Genomic DNA, 13,144 nt, shown 5'->3' with positions numbered 1-13,144 from the left:
TGGGGGCGGGGGATGGATGTATACATGTATAGGCGTTTCGGTGGTAAACGACGCAAATTATAAATTTTGCGCTTTTAGCCGTTTACAGTATACATTTCAGTGACGTTCAGGACATTCACAAAGTTGTGCAACCGTCACCTTCATCTACTTCCAGAACTTTGTCATCACCCCAAACAAACCCCACACCCGTTAAGCAGGCACTCCCCAGCCCCTCCCCCAGCCCCCAGCGAGTCCTGATCTACCCTCCGTCTCTGGGTTTGCCTGTCCTGGACATTTCGTCTGGATGGAATCGTCCCACCGACATGGCCTCTCGCGTCTGGCTGCTCTCGCTCAGCATGGTTCCGAGGTTCATCCACGCTGTAGTGTGTTTCCGTGCTTCACTCCTCTGAGCGCTGGATGGTACCCACCTGAGACTGGCAGGGCTTGGCCAGCGGTGGGCACCAGCATCCGAGTCCTTGTACAGTCTGGGACAGAAGTTCAGAAGAGGTGGGTGTTGGGGGTGTCGGCTGTCTGGAAGGCTTCCTGGAAGAATCGGTGCTCTTTTATAGGCCTGTGTCACTGCCTCCCCACAGCCACAGAGCCCCCTTGAGGGGGTCCTGGTGTGTCCCCTGGTGAATTAGTTAGGATGGCCTGATGGGCTGTGGCCTCGGCTGCTGCCCTTGGTTAGCTGCTCCTGTCCCCAGGCCTCAGCTCATGTCAGCCACCAAGCGTCCGCTGGCCCCGAGCAGGAGCGCAGAGGGCTGCGGAGCTGAGCGGCCCGCGTGCGTGGCGCTGCAGGAATGTGGAGGGAGAGGCCTTTCAGCGCGTGCTTGCTAGGGGCCAGGGCTGGAGGCAGGCAGACGCAGGCCCCACTTGTGCAGCAGTGGAGACATGCTGCTTTAGAACCAGACCGAGGGCAGGCGGTTTGGGGCTCGAGAGAAGGGCGGACGCCTGACTCGCCTGCTGCGCACGAGGCCTGGTGCCGTCGGAATGCCCCGCCTGGGTGCACCAGGCCCGCTGTGGCCTTGGAGGGAGTCCACCGTGGAGCCAGCAGGCAGACGGGCTGGACGGGGCAGCAGGCGACGCAGCCCCAGGCAGGAGGAGCAGCGAGGGCCGGGGGCAGCTGGGGAAGTGAGGCTTTGGGTGTGGGGGAAGCGGGGCTGGACCCTTGACCCTGCTGTGCTGTCCGCCTGCTTCTGGTCCTCCCCTGGGGGTGGGGTGGCGGGGCAGACCTTTCTCTGGACCCTCAGGTGCTGGTCATGCCCCTGGCGGGAGGCACTCAGCCTTCTGTGAGATGGGGTGGGGCTGGGGGCCCGGTCCCTGCTCTTGGATGCAGACGGGGTACTCCTAAGTTACCCTTGGGGCTCAGGGAGGCTGCAGAGTGGTCCCTCCTGATCAGGCGGTCAGCATTAGCATCTGTGCACCTGCCCATCCCTAGTGAGGGGGTTAGATGGTCCTGGCATCGGGGTTGGGGGCGCCTTCTGTGCATCTCTGAGACCTGTGGAATTCTGGGAACAGAAACCCCCTTCTCCGTGTTTCTCCATCCAGTGGTCCCCTTTTGCTACAAGTCTCTTTCTGCCCCTGGGAGGGAAGCGTTCTGGGAAAGATGGCCCCTCAGCCTCCCTGCACGTTCCCCCATGCTCAGGAGCCGGGATGGGGACGTGTAGTCATTAACTCTTTAGAGTGAATCAGGCTCAGCGTTGCCCTCTCCCCACTCCCTCCCTGATGCAAAGCTGCTTCTTTGAGTGGGTGTCTGTCAGGTGGGTTGTGGACGCCTCCGAGGGGCTTGCCCCCTCCCTCCGGGCAGCCTGACACTCTCTGTGGATCTTCGGCTCTCCTGGGCTGGGAGCTGTCCCTGGAGGGCTGACCTGGGGACCTCTCTCACCTGAGCAATGGAGGCACCTCTCTGGGCTCACAGCTTCCTGGAGGGAGAACCTGGGGTCCTGGCTTAAGTGGGCCTTGGGGTGCACTGGGGAGGCCAGGCCTCCGACGCTCACACCGAAGTTCCCACCCCGAGAGTCGCTCAGGCATGGCTGCAAGGCCCCGCCCGGTCTCGGGCTGGGCATCCTCTGGCAGCGAGTGCCAGGGCGTCTCCAGTCAGGCCAGGCCTGAATGCCACCTGGGACCCTCTACCCAAAGAGCTCGCCCTGCCGAGGTGGGGTCCCCTGACCACAGGACACTCGCCCACTCACCTGGCCCCTCTGCACAGGGCTGCTTGGGGACAGGTGGGCCCTGGCACCGGTGGGAGGTCAGGCTGAATCCTAGGTTGGTCACTGGGATTTCTACCAAAGAAATGGACGTGTTCTGACTTCCTCGCACTGGGTCTGAGGCTGGGACAGACGCATGCTGCTGGCTCTGAGTGGATGAGAGTATTTGTCCCGGCCCATCCTGGCTTTCCCCGTCCCTGGGCTGGATGTCAGTCGTCTGTCTTTGAAGTGCCTGAATTGGTTGTTCTTTTAAGCTGGGTAAACTGTCCTCTTGTCGCTCTGTTGACACTGTTGATTTGCTGAACAAACCCTTCCCCTTCAGGTAGCGCCAAAGGGCAGCCTCACCACCCCCCAGGCCAAGGCCTTCGCAGGCAGCCCCGTGTTGTCGTACTGACCTGAGCGCGAGTGCAGCACAGCCGGCGGGGCTGGGGGTTTGAGAGGTGGCCACAAAGCCTCTGAGACACCCCACCCAACCTGAGAGCTCTTAGACCCAGACGGGGGGACGCGCAGCTGGTTGCGGGAACAAGCCCGGCTGTGATCCTCATGCCGAGGTGACTTTCGGCTGTTCCCTGCTCTGGGGACCCCTTGGGGACTGAGGCAGCAGCTGCACTCCTGGCCCCCTGCCTTCTTCACTCTTCTTGTGGCCCAGTATGAGTCACAGCCGAGCCACAGGTGTCTGCCCAGGGGGCCACAGCCAGGAGGACCCGGGTAGACCCACTGTAGACCCTCTGAGGTTGGACAGGCCTGGAGTTACTGAGCCCGCTAACGGGCCAGGCCCTGGGAGGTGCTGTCGCCCCGTTTACGCATCAGCCTGGCAGCTCAGCCCAGGAAGCTGCCAGGAGGCAGCGGCGCAGGGCTCGCCCGCGGCCGTGCTCTCCAGGTCATCGCGGGCTCTCGGCAGGGTCAGGGCTGCTATGGAGGGTGGACGCGTGTCAGAGAAGGTGGGTGAGGGCTGCTGCTGGCGGCCTCTGGAAAGATCCGACTGTGCCTGAGCAGCAGGGACCAGGTCGCCGGGCTTGGGGACCTGCCTCCCACCATTTCCTCTCTGTTTCGGTTGTCGATGAGCGGAAACTACACAGTTACTGGAAATGAGAGGTTTGGGGGGAGAAGGCAGGGTTTTGAGTGTGTGTTTTTCCCCGACAGCTTTTCAGTAAGCGAAGGCTGGGCAGTGGGGAGGGTGCTCAGGGCTGGTGGAGACGGTGGCAGGGGCCAGGCGGGGGCCCTGGCCACACTTCCGCCCCCTGGGCCTCTGCCTCCCCCTCCTTCCACCGAGGTCCTGGGTGAGGTGACTGCCTCTGGGCCTTCTGGGCCGACCTCAGGGTCCCTCCCATCAGCCAGGCTGGTCCTGGCTCCCAGGGGGTAGCCCGTGGGGCAGGTCCCCACCCATCACTTCCTCCTCCAGTGGTCAGAATGAGGGCAGCCTCAGCCCTGTCGGATTAAGACCCAGGTTGGGGAGGCCAGGCAGGGCTGTGTGCCCCGGCATCCACGAGTGGTGGGGGCTCGGGTCATGGCGGCGTCCTCCTACACTGGTCCAGGGCCTGGCGTCTGGCACAGCACCGGCACCCGGCAGGCATCTGTGGTGTGCGCAGCTGGGCCTGAGGCAACAATGCAGGGGGACTGGAGCCGGCTGGGCACAGAGCCAGAAGTGGAGGCAGGTGGGTGCTCCAGGTTTCTGGAAGGCCTGGCTTCCAGCCCACAGGGAGACACAGTCTGAGCCACTTGCCCCTCACTGGGCTTCCCCCGTTCAGTATGCTGCTCCCGCTGGGCCAGGATGGTGCTGTGGGCAACAGCACAGGTTGTGGAATGAGCTTCCTCCCGCTGCGTGGGCTCTGTGACCTCGGGCTGCTTACCCGTCTCTCTGAGTTCCCCTTCCGGGAGGATGGGAGCTTGGCCTCCACGAGGAGCATGTGAAGCATCCTACGGGACTCCTGGCTGGTAGAGGGGCCGTCCTTACTGCTCATCGATTAATTTTCCTTTGGCATCTTACTTTGGATCATTTAGCCTCACACATGGCTGTAGGAAGTAACACAGGTCGGTCCCACATGCCGCACTCCCTGTTTCCCCAATGGGAACGTGTCGGTTTAGTTTTACTCCACCCTGGAGCCCTCCTGATACTCCAAGGCCTCGTCCAGAGAGCTCTCGCAGAGGCCATCCCGGCCCCAGGAATTGGAGGAGGTCACGCGAAGGCAGAGGGACAAACCAGCCAGGAGTCTACCACTTTCTCTGCAGAGAAAAGCCCCCCAGATGGCCCGAGACCCGTACCAACAGGCCCAGGGTGCCTGGGTGTCCCCGAGGTGTGACAGTGTAGGCATCTCTCTCACCGGGCCCCCCAGGCCTGGGCGCAGCTGGCCGCATTCTGTCTTCTGGCATTGGCTGTGTCCCAAGGCACCTCGGTGGCTGTACTGGGTCCGGGGTGAGAGTGAGGGCTACGTGCAGACGGCCAGGTGCGCAGGGCGCCTGTGTGCAGGCACGGCGGGACCTGGTGGTCTACCGGGCGTGGGGCGCTAGGCTGTTGTGAGCTGGGAGAGGAGGCCAGAGAGCGAGGGGCTAGTGGCTGTTGCAGGATGGGGCTGCTCTCTGGGGCCACCACTGAAGCTTGCACCCTGTGCTGCAGCTCAGCCAGAGGCAGACCCGGCCAGCCCTGCCAGGTCCCCACCACCCACAGTCAAGGGGGTGTCCTGGGAGCCATGGGAGAATGCATTGGGGGCCAGCCCTCCTTTGGCCTGCCCAGCGGCCGGGCGGGTGAGGGCTCTGTGCCTTCATCCCCAGTGCCAACAGACGGGCAGGAAGGCCATGGGGGCACTGTGGGTAAGGGTGGTGACGGGTGTCCAGTGCTGGTGTGACCCTCCCGCTGAATAGAAGGTGGAGGAGCCAGGGCCCGGAGAAGCCCCACCCACCGGCAGGGAGGCTCCCCGATTCCCAGGCTTCTCCCCCAGAACTCCCCCCCGCCCCTGCCCTGAGTGTTGTGTTTCTGCTGAGCTCGTGGGGATGTAAGAATGCATTGTCTGCTCCGCCGCGCCCCCCACCCCACCCCCCCCAGGTTGGGAGGGTCTAGGGAGATCAGGTGGTCAGGCAAGAAATCCAGGCTGCCCAGGCTGGGCCACTGAGCTACAGCGGACACACCCCCTCCCTCCTCAACCCGTGGAGCTCCTGCTGGCCCCTTAGCTGCCTCTAGCGGGGTGGCCCTGCTCTGACTGTCCCCGGGTGGCTGGCGGCTGGCCCCTGTCGGTGGCAGGAGAGATTAAGAGCTGAGTTTAGATCCAGGCGTTCCTGTAGGCACCACCTGCCCCGGCCCGTGTGTCCCTCCAGGGCTGTTTCGAGAATCCGGTGACATGAAGCCAGCAGAGACCAAGTACAAGTCTGGCATGGGGGTGACCTCAATTTCTTCATTTTGGGGCCCATGTCAGGGGTCCTTGGTTTCCTCCTACTGCGTTCTAGACGTTGGGCACGGAGTCAGGACTGCCCGAGTGTCCACCCTGGGTGGCCGAGGGAGGACGGGTGTGTCCTTTCCCCACGCCCCCGGAGACAGCATCTTCTCCTGTGAGCAGAGGTGAGAATTGCTGGAGTCGTTTCTGGCTTTGGCTGGAGCTCAGTCCGCACTTGCTCAATTAATTAATCGAGTTGTGGATTCAGCCCTCATGCAGCCCCGGGCCGCCTGTGCCTATTGATTCCTTCATTGCATCAGGGCATCTGGGGTTGCAGGGCCGGGATCCGCCCTGCGTGGGAGCAGCGGCCCCCCGTAGTTGTGGGGATCCCTGCCTGGCGGTGGGGGGGGCGGGTGGCAGGCTCAAGAGGGTCGTCCATGTGGGTCTCAGGTGGCAGGCATTCGGGAGAACCCAGGGGAGGACGCACATTCCAGCCTTGTCTCCAGCTTCGGGCCGCATCTTTTGGGGGACTGGGTGGGAAATTCTCCCCACTGGGGAGGGCAGCAGGCATTTCTCATGCCCAGCGGCCGGCCCGTGGGGCTCTCTCATGACAGCCGCTTCCTGGGAGAGCCTGTGTTTGCTGGCCGTGCCTTTCGCAGTGTTGGGAGGGGCTGGCCAACCAGCGGCCCTCCTGGCCCCACGCTGGGCCTGGGTGGCCTCTGCCTGCTGCAGCTGGGCCATCTCCGGGAAGCTACTTGACCTCCGCACTGACCTCGCCTTTCCGCCGCTTCAGACGGGTTCGCCACTTCCCACGTCGTCGGGGGTGGGGCAGCTCTGAGCCGCTGTGAGCGACGTGGGGGACAATGAGCGTTGAGGGCATTGTTTTTGCTGCAGTGGGAAAGGTGGCTTCCCGGGAGGACAGGTTCCGTCCCCCACACAAAGGGCTTTCCCGGAGCCGGGGAAGGAGGCCGTCACTCTTCCTGCACTTCCTCTTTCCAGCGTATTTTAAACCATCCAAAAATGAAACTTGGGAAAAAGATTCAAGACAAAAGAGCTGAGAGTGCTGTGGGCAGCTGTTTGGGCAGAAAGCCTGGCCCCCTGGCCCATGGGCATGCCCCCCACTGCCTGGACCCCCCCAGTTCCTCCTCTGTCTGCCGCTGCCATTGTGCTCGGCGGAGCAACTGAAGTTTGGGATTGGGGTCTGCCTGCACTGGGCCTCGTGGCACCTTATCTGGGCCCCTGCAGCCCCTATGCCCCTTTCCTCCTTCCTGAGGCCTGGGAGTCGGGGGCAGGGCCCCCTGCACGGCTTTGAGCTGCCCCAGCCCAACGGCCGGCTGCAGAGGCTGGAGGGGAGACCACAGATCAGCCAGGTGCTGGCTGGTCCCTGCTATAGTGACTTCCTGGGGCAGGTGGGGCCACAGGGTAGTGGAGGCAGCAGTCCCACACTGCAGGCCCCAAATGTGCACAGGGCTGCCCCAGGCACGCGCATACACACCCATGCCCGCTGACTGCTTGTTGAGGTGAGGGAGGGAGCCAGAAGCAGTAAGGGGAGAAGATGAGAAGACGAGGAGGTTGTAGAGGGCCATCCTCCGGGTGCCTCTCGGAGCCCAGCAGTCAATGGCCAGGGTCCTAGCCCATGCCTTGGACCGGTTTCAGGACGGAGGCTCCTGGGGACTTATGCTGTGGCTGTTTGTGCGGGGGGGCTTCGACGAGGTAAGGGCAAGGGGCTGTGAGGAGTTACTTGGGGCTCGCTCGTCCTGGTTCCCACATCTCCCAGGGGCTTTCTTTCCTGGAGCTGAGCTGTCCTGGATGTTTCCAGTGGGAAAGGACTCCAGGACCCCAGGTGGGGCATGGTGGGCGTGGCCGGCAGAGGTCACCAAGCCCCCCCACCCAGCCTTCCATGAGCTCATCATCCCCTAGCAGTCCGTGCCTCCTGGAAGGCAGGCGGCCCCCTGGGATGTGGGGGGACTTGGATGGGCCTTTACCCAAGGAGGGGCTGAGGTCCCAGGACCCACCCCCCAGCCTTGGCCAGGGACAGAGTTGGCTTCCTTCTCCCTACCAGCTCTAGGGCAGGAGTCTGGGGACCCAGAGCCTCCTGCCCCTCTGACCTGCTCTGTCCTGGCCTCAGTCTCCCCCTTTGGCAAGGGGTCAGGAGACTCTTCTGCCCAGTCTGCAGGTGGCCCCCTTTGCCTGGACTGGGACATGGGTGGTTCTGGTCTCCCCGGGCCAGGGGCCTCAGAACCTCCTGGCCGAGCTGCCCGGGGTGGGTGGACGGGCCTGCCTCCCTGGCGGTGGCCCCTGGCTTTGTGCCTGGTGTCGGTGGTGCCAGGGGAAGGCAGTGGGCCTCAGTGGGACTTTGCTTGGCAGGACTAGGCTCTGAGGGAGGGCCAGGGCAGCACTAAGCCATCCACGCTCCCCCACCCCTTGTCACCTGCAGGCCCCGGTGACTTTGAGTTGGTTGGAGTACAGAGCAGGAGCCCAGAGACCCCAGACTCTCCTTCCTGGACAGAAGGCTCATGGAGGGAAAGCAGTGCTGGGTTGGGGGCGCTTCTAGGCAGGCACTCCGCTGCAGGCAGAGCCGGGGCCTCCGGCTATGGCAGGTGGGACCCCCTAGGCCCTGCCTCCCCCAGAGCAGGCAGCTTGGGTGTGGGTATCTGGGGATAGCACCCCTTTACTGCTTGAGTCACCACTCTGCTGTGGGGGTGGAGGGGGTACCTGGGACTTCGGAGGTGGCAGGAAGATGGGCCGGGAGTGGGCGCTGAGATGGGAGGCCCTGTGGAAGGGCCAGTGGGGCGGAGTCCTGCTTTCCCTGCTAGCCCTGGGGGCGGGTCAGCCCAGGACAGGTGGAGCTGGTTCCGGACAAGACAGCTTATTACAGCCAGGTGACTCCTTCCACCAGGTGCCCCAGGGGTGCAGGCAGCAGGGCGGGGTATGCGAGGACCCGGGGGCATGCAGGGCTGTCCCTTACTGTGGGGAGGCGTGGCCCCCGACGTCCAGCCAGGGTTCCCTGCAGGGGCTCTTCAGCTGCTGTCCTGGGGAAGGCCTGTGTCCCCGCGGCTTTCCTTAAGCAGGTGCATGTCCCGTGTGCAGTCAGCATGTTCCCAGGGACTTGTCAATAAATCGTGGGGGAATCAAATCCAGTGTTGGCTATAGCACGAGTCCCCTCTGCCCAGGTGATCTGGTCACCAGCGATATCTCAGGTGTGCATGAGGGCCCTCTGTGAACACGTGCAGTCCCCTTGACCCCCCACTGCACTCACGGGAAACTGAGGCCCAGGCAGGCAGTGCCTGTCTGCGCCGGACAGCGGCTGGTGGCAGAGCAGGATGGAAGGTCCCCCCACCACCCCCAAAAGCTCCTCTGATGAACTGCATTTCACCTGTCCATTGGCGCAGCCCCCAGGAACATGTCCCCTGGGGTTTCTCCTGTGGATCGAGTGAGGGGTGGCATGTCGCTGACCCCCCTGCGGCCAGGGTGTGGGGCCCACACTCCACCACACTCTGCCCCGCTGGACCGTAAACTCCTTGAGGGCAGAACTAAGGAAAATCACTCCTCCCTACGTAGTTCCTCCCTTTCTCTTTCCTCGTTTGGGGCTGGGGCGGAGGGAGCTGTCATCTGTCCCCCGGGGGTGGCAGATGGCTGCTTAGCTTAGAAAGGAAAACAGCACAATTTAGAATTAGTCCCGGGTGAAAGGTCACAGCAACATCTGCCTCGGATGCTTGGATGCTTTCTGGAGTTGCATTTCTATGGAGCACGCTGGCGGGGGAGGGCGCTGGCGGGGGAGGGCTGGCCGTGCACAGTGGAAATGTTGAGGCCGGGAACAAAGCTTGAGGCCGGGGCTGTGGGACGGCAGGCACAGCAGCCATTTGGCACTGCTCCTCTGGCAGGCGTCTGCCGGAAGCCCGCCCCCTCTGCGGCCCCTCTCCTGGAGCCCCCTGCCCCACCTGTCACTCACCTGCTGCTGGCCAGGACAGGAGTGTGCGATGGGAGAGAAGAAGTGTGCAGGAGCAGAGGCTGGGTGACCTCCTTCAGGAGTGGGGCGAGGAATGGAGAGCCATCCAGGGCCACCGTGAGCCAACGGTTCCTGTCCAGCTATGGGAGGCTCACTCTTCCCGTCTTGGGTTCTGCATGCTGCCCCTGTCAGCCACCGACAGGAGGTGTTGCTGGGGTCTCTCGAGGCCCTGGCCTGGGCCCAACCTGGGAAGACCCTGAATTACAGAGCGGATGTGGAATGCAACTTATGGCCAAGCCTGGCTATCTGTCCCCACTGGGCACTTAATACCCAACCCGCCAGGACAGGTGTTGAGGACAGAATGGCGTGAGGGGCTTGATCACCAGTGCTGGTGGCCCTTGCCGTGTCCAAGCAGAGGCCTCACAGTCCCTCCCACCTTCTCAGGGAAATCTGGGTGCTGTGGGCAGAGGAGGCGACAGGCGTCTGTCTTGGAATCTCCTGTTATGGCCACGTTGGGAGACAGGTGCAGAGGAGAGAGAGGTGGCACGGGCTGGAGGCTGCCCAGAGCTGGAGCAGGAGCCCCGGAGTACGGGCAGGACTCCCCAAAACTGGGACTGGCCCAAAGCTGCCTCATGCCTGTCCCCTGGCCCAGACCCTGGTGGATGCACCTCGCACCCGGCACTCCCCAACCCCTAGGGCTGCACCTCCCTCGTGGCCCTGTCTGTCCCGTAGCAGGGGTGCGGGTGGTGGCTGGCGGCCGTGTGCTGCCTGGGAGCCGGCCCAGGATGGGCAGCCTGCCTTCGCGGCGGTGTCCACCAGGTCTGGGCGGGAGTGTGGAAGACAATGGGCCCTCTCAGCTGCCGCGTTCCCCCACAGAGGAGCCTCCCTGGCTCTTGCCCCGCCCGCCGGGGTTGGCGGCCCGCCACGCCCAGCCAGGAGCAGCTGCCGCCCGCGTCCCCGGCCACAGGCACACCTGCTCCCCGGCCGCCCTTTGTCCATGCTGCCGACGCCTGATTTATTGGGTGTATTTTCCCTCTCGCTGGCCCGGCATAATACAGCCTCGTTGGCTGGGATGCGCCTGGTCCAGGCAGATTCTCCCACAGTCCTCCACGTTGGGGTCCCTATGTAGGCTGGACAGCAGCGGAAGAGCGAGAGGCTGTTTGCAGGGACACTGTCCCGTGGCTAGAGGGTCCAGGGTGTGCGTCTGGGCAGGACCTTCTGGTCCATTTGAGGACACCTAGCACATCTCGACACATTGGGACACTGAGCAGGGGATTGCTTTAGTGGTGGGGGCTCTGGAGTGCCCCCCCGGGAACAAGTGACAAAGGCCCAGCCCACGTGAAGGATGGCACTGGGCAGCTTCGTGTGGATTCCCCCAAAGTTGAGGGTGGGCCTGTCCTATCTTACCCACCTGGGTGGGCTTCCCTCCCCTTGGAGCCGGCAGGGCAGGGGCCCTGCACAGAGGGCCAGAGGGAGGTATGGACAGGGCAGGCTCCCATCTCCCTTAGATGACCAAGCTCTCTGTCCAGCACCCACTGCCTGCCCGTTCCGTCAGCGGCTGGGAAAGAAAAAAGAGCCTCTTTTCCAAGTGGGAGCAGTAGCCAGCTCCTGCCTGACAATGGAGGGCATTGATAGGTTGGGGGAGGTGCTGCCTCCATCCCCCCCCCGCAGCCCCCCCAGCACTCCGGGTTCCCAGTGCCGCTCAGGCCAGGACCAGGCGGCCTGTAACTGGATCTGTGCGCAGTGGGGGCCACGCCACCTTCCGCAGACTCTTAGATTGCGGCCTTGCAGGAGCCCACGGTGCCAGAGCAGTCGGCCACACTGCGGGGGCATGCTCCCGGGGTCCGTTCCCTCCACAAGGAGCCAGCTGCCCCCCTTCCTGAGTCAGTCGGGTGGGAGCCACTGCTCAGGCCTGACTTATGCCTTGGGGTGGGAGGGGGACAACTTATTTTCTTTAAGCCAGTTGGTTTTAGGACTTTTGGCTTCTGGCAACAGATGGTGGGCCAGAGTGGCCATTTTGCGTGCCCCCTGCCCAAGCTGTAGCCACAGATAGAAGCCCTGAGGGAGACGGATGCCTCCCAGGCCGCAGGAACAGGGGGGCAGCCCAGCTGCTGAGAGACACACAGACCCTGGCCCCCGCACACCGCCGCCTCTCCAGGGTAGGGCTTTTCCAGGGGCCGCCTGGCGTGCAGGTTTGGCTTGGGCCCCTGGGGCGGGCAGGCCTTTGTCAGGGGTGCCAGTGCTGGGGGGCAGCTCCCTCCTGGTGGGCTTTGGAAGGCCAGATGGTTCCATCCTCAGGAGAGCCCCCTCTTCATCCAGGGGACCCAAGACTCCCCCCGACCCCTGGCCGCCAGGCAGGAGGAGGCCCTGCCCACTAAGTGCCCGGAGCTGTGGGCGCGGCGTCAGTGCTGCCTTCCCAGGCCGCCGTGGGCCGGGGGCACGTTCTGCCTCAGAGGCTTCTGGCTGGGAAGAGCCATGCCTGGCTGGTCCCAGAGCCTGTGCTGAGCTTTCCCGCGAGTACGAGGCTATGAGGTAACCTTAGCAGTCAGTTTACAGCCGGGCTCTAGAAGCTGGACCAACAGGTGGCCGAGTGGGCTCCTGGGTGGGGGAGGTAGGCACTGAGCCTGTCCTTGCAGGGAACACGTGAGACCAGGCGGGGGGCTGTTCCTGGCGAGCCTGAGCAGCGTGTTCTGGGGGAGGACACAGACCTGCCAGACATGGTGGCCCTGGGCCCCCCGGCCAGCTCACAGAGCTCAGGGAGGGTGCTCCTGCTGGCCACCTGACTCCTCCAGCTGTAAAGAGGGTCCGTCTGCCCTTGGCTGATGCTGGCTGGATGTCTGCTCTGAGGACTTGATCCGAGGGGAAGAGCTGGGTGTGGGCACTAAGTGAGGGTGGGGAAGGGGTGCCAACCTGCATCCCAGCGAGATCCCTGTGGTGTAAGACCTCTGACAGGAAGGGTTCCGCCTGGAAAAGAAAACGGGAAGCCGATCCATCCGCTCTCTGGAGGCCTTTTCCCATTCGCTGTCGTCTTGGTAGTGAAAGGAGAGAAAAGCTGTGAACTCTTTATTACCCAAGTAATGCATATTCATTACAAAAGAGCTAGAGAGGAAAAAAGTAGGCAAGCCCCCAAAACAAAAGATTTCAGAGTGGCCGTTCCCACCCCCGGAGAATGGCTCTGACTGGTCCTCATGGCCCCTTCTCAGTGGCTCATGGAGGTGCAGACATGGACGCCTACACGGGTTCTGGAATCCCGGCTGCCCATTCTGGTCTCTAGCCCGTTCCCCCAATTAACATAATGATTCTTTGCTTTTATTGAGGGGAAAGTCACTTAATATAAAATTAACCACTTTAAAGTGTGCAGCTCCGTGGCATTTGGCACATTCTCAAGGTTGTGCAACCACCACCTCTATCTGGCCCCACAACGCTTCCACCGCCCCTCAAGGAGCCCCAAGCTCCCCCGACCGCCCTGCCCGAGCAGTCGTCGCCCAGTTTTGGAGCCTGCACCCAGTTGTGCTTGCCACCTGGGGTGGGGCCTGGCAGCCACTGCTCTCCTGGGGGGCAGCTGTGGCCCACCGGGGGCCGGTGCTGGGCAGCGGAGGCGGGTGCTCGCGGAGCTGGTGAAACTGACAGCTCTGGCATGTCTG

General features: G+C 63.3%; 1 protein-coding gene and 1 long non-coding RNA gene across 2 annotated transcripts in view; one reads left to right on the top strand and one right to left on the bottom strand.

Annotated features, from left to right (window-relative positions):
- The window catches only part of NOTCH1 (notch receptor 1), a 51,363-nt gene that overhangs the window by 7,374 nt on the left and 30,845 nt on the right, over nt 1-13,144 (top strand). The window lies entirely within an intron of this gene.
- On the bottom strand, nt 78-3,211 carry LOC139046315 (uncharacterized). Its single transcript, XR_011506168.1, has 3 exons — nt 2,582-3,211; nt 2,172-2,261; nt 78-464 (listed from the first exon to the last, which is right to left on the bottom strand). It is a non-coding gene; the product is annotated as an uncharacterized lncRNA (long non-coding RNA).

The sequence above is a fragment of the Equus asinus genome, chromosome 10, assembly GCF_041296235.1.
Source record: "Equus asinus isolate D_3611 breed Donkey chromosome 10, EquAss-T2T_v2, whole genome shotgun sequence".
NCBI classification, from domain to species: Eukaryota; Metazoa; Chordata; class Mammalia; order Perissodactyla; family Equidae; genus Equus; species Equus asinus.
The sequence above is the reverse complement of the archived record's forward strand: the minus strand, read 5'-3'. Positions and strand labels throughout refer to the sequence as shown.